The following is a 3755-nucleotide window of genomic DNA, read 5'->3' on the forward strand; positions in this document are numbered from 1 at the left end:
CAAACCATTCGCCCCCGCAAGTCATAAAACAAGAAAACACACATACGGAAAGTCTTAAATAGGAAAACGGAATTCTAGAAAGCAAACGACTGATCGGATCGTTACAGGAATCACACTGATATGATGGTACAAGAATTATCTTCCATTGAAAAGTACAATTATCTTAATTGTTTTACTTTTACATTTACGAGTAGTAATTTACAAGTGTGAAACATCGTGGGACTGTTAGAGTCTGGAATTTTAGATTGCAAAAGTTGTAATCTAAATATTTTTTGCTCATTTGCTCTAATGGAAATTTGAGTTAAATCCTATGAGGTAGGTCGTGATTTTTGAATCTTTTGAGTCGGGTATATATATTTATCAAAATAACTACAAAAATTTGCCCTTCTAACAAATTAAGATAATACTCTTTTCTATTAAAAAAAACTTGCATAGCTAAATGGAAACGGAAACAGTTCAATTAGACATTAGTAACCGCAGGACTAATGGAATTCAAACTCGTTTACTATATCTCGGATTGTAATTTATTATCAGAACTGTCCCTTTTAATATATACTCCTTCCGTTTTAGTTTATGTGAACCTATTTCCTTTTTGATCCGTTCCAAAAAGAATGATCTCTTTCTAAATTTGGAAATAATTTAGCTTAAACTTCCAATTCCACCCTTAATGAGAACCTTTTATAACCACACAAATACTCTGGACCCTTTTTTGACTTGTTAAGGACCACAAATTCAAAAAGTCTTTATTTTTTGTTAAACTCCGTACGCAGTCAAACATATTCACATAAATTAGAACGGAGGGAGTAACAAATTAACAATAAAGTTCTTGAAAATAATCCGATGAACTCTCCAAGTGTAAAATTACTTGAATGACGTAGGACCTACGTCCAATGATGCCTCCACAAGATTCTCAAGGACTTTTCTCCATAAGAAGAATTGGAAGTTGGAGAAACTAATAAACTATGATTAATTGGACTTTTCTCCACTGTAGAAAATGAAAGTTAAAGCAAAAGGCAAGAAACAAGAAGCAAGAAGGGGCAACGGACTGTTGACCCATTTTGGTTGACAAAAGTGAAGAAGTCATTTTCTCCATAAGGAATTATTCAATTGTGATGTTTTGAAAATTGGGGAATTACGTATGTGCGGAGCAACGGGCGAAGGATTTGAGCGCCGGAAAATAAATCCGTACTAGGAATATATTTAATCGTCTTGCTTAATTAGAGTAGAAATTAATAATACTTTCTTGTTAATTCTAATTTTATAGGAACATAGACATTAGGTTAATCTGAAGGGGTTCATCTAAGCTTCTTTTGTCGTAAAATTACACTCTGTATACAAGGTTATATATATTAGCTTTTCGCGTATTATTTTTTTTATATTTTGAATCTCTAACTAAAAATTATGGCTCCGCTATTAAGATAAATGCATATATGAAGGTCTTTGTAGGTTTCGTGTGATAAGAGGTGATTCGCTGTCGATATCTTCACCATTTTTAGCTCTGGTCAATACCCAAACTTTACCTACCATTTTTTTTATTATTATTTTATACACACAACTCATCATTTAATAGTAATAATTTATTAACAACTACCACCTTCTATCCCTTCTTCTTCTCCTTTGGACTACTAGATTATAACTTTCAGTTATCTATACTATATTAAAAGTACGAAGGCCCTTAGCGAAATATCGTTCGACTTTTTTACCCTTTTAAAATAGAGTTCACATTAAATAAAATAGTCATTTGATTATTTACCTAATATATTTAGGATCTTATAATCACCTAAAATTTTGTATATTGAATCCTTCCTTATTTAAATACTACTATATAAGAAGTCCAAATATTTAGGACTTTTAAAACAATTAAAATTATAACTAATACAAATTTTCCAAACTGTGTAACATCTCGATATGGAAACGTAAAGTTTACATGGATATTTTACGTCATTAATATAGTGGTAAAACTAGAGCATCTTTTATGAGCTATATTTTAAAATTTAAGTTTATGTTCAATTCAATAAGATAATATATATGATTGATTTGTTATTTGGTTGAGTATTTAAATGATTGGTTCATAGGTAAAATACTAGCACTCCGGTCCAAACTGGAATATATTGAACTTTTTGATAAGTCTATTCATTCATATACTAACATTTATTTTACAAATTGAAACTAAATAAAAAAGGAAAAATCAGATTTATATAATTATAAAACCAAAAAAAAGCACTATTAAGTTCGATTTAAAATAAAACACTACAAAAATTATATAATGTTGGATTTTGTCTAAAAATTCTTTTGAATCGCAATACCCTGAAAGTTACGAATATCAATCTCAAGCTACTTTAAGAAATAAAAAAATTAATGCAAATACATACACCTTGTTCGGAAATTTATTTAATCTTTCAACTAAATTTTGCGCATAAGATCCTTTCCTTATTTTAATTATGTGATATATTAATTTTATAAAAGACAAGGAATACCAAAATAAAAAGTTTCACTGAGAATAAGTAAAAACATAACTATTACTAGCTGTAGGTTTGAATTATTCGTTTATATGAAATTATAATCAATTAGTGTTATATAATTTAATATAAATAAAAACAAAAGTGAAAAAAAACTAATTAGTAGGAAGCTATACTATATTAGATAGTGTCGATCGAATCTCCTTCGATTTTTTTTTATTCTTAATTATAGATATATAATTGGTGATAAAATTAAAATCAATTAGTTTATATTATTTAATTATCTTAGTAACATGAAAAAAAAATTGGAAATTTATGTTTAATTATTCGGCTATAAAATAGTATGTCATTAGCCTTTCAAAGATTCATACTATAAAATTTATGTACCAAAATATAAAATATTACAGTAAATTCTATATTTAGATATAAAATTATTTTAATATTTACAATTAGTATACTCTTTAATCAACATCCTATTCTAAAAATACTTTTTAAATGACACTTAATAATTACATTTTGAACGTTGGGTATACAAAATTTAATAATATTTATATAATTTTTTTAAAGTTTCTAAACTTCTTAATATGTAGTACACGCGCAAAGCGCGCGGGAATGAACTCTTTTAATTTTTTAGATTGTTTTTAATGTGCCATGTATCTCAAAGTTATTGTAAATTTTTTATTGGCATGATGACATAATTCTATTAATTTATGATCCACACTTTAATTATTGGTTTAAACTCCAATATGCTTAGCATTTTTTATGTTCATATGTAACTTTATTCATAATTTGATATTTTTTTATATAATTCTCATGCCAATTTTGTTGTATAAATTTTTTTTGAGATGAGAACAAGCAGAAGAATCAAAAGAAGGGAATAAAATAGTATTGAAATAGTGAGAATAACCCTAAATTATTTTTAGATGACTAGATTTATTTTTATTATTCAAAAACTATAATTTTCCATATTTTTTTCTAAATATTTCCCCTTTGAAATTATGACAATTGAAAATATAATACAAGGTTAATATATATGGAAATTAACAAATATATCAATGCTAAATTGATTTAGAGCCCGTTTGGCCAAGCTGCCAAAAACTACTTATTTTAAAAAGCGCTTTTATTCAAAAGTGCTTTATGAAAAAGTACTTTTGCAAAATAAGTAGTTTGTGTCGGACATAGTAAAGGGTAGCCAAATGGCCACACCCTTAGAAAACCTAAAAGAAGCTATTAATGGTCCTATAAATCAAGACATAGAGCACCCAAAAGACACAAATTTGGAAGAAACAATCATTG

This window comes from Nicotiana attenuata, unplaced genomic scaffold (genome assembly GCF_001879085.1).
Source record: "Nicotiana attenuata strain UT unplaced genomic scaffold, NIATTr2, whole genome shotgun sequence".
NCBI classification, from domain to species: domain Eukaryota; kingdom Viridiplantae; phylum Streptophyta; class Magnoliopsida; order Solanales; family Solanaceae; genus Nicotiana; species Nicotiana attenuata.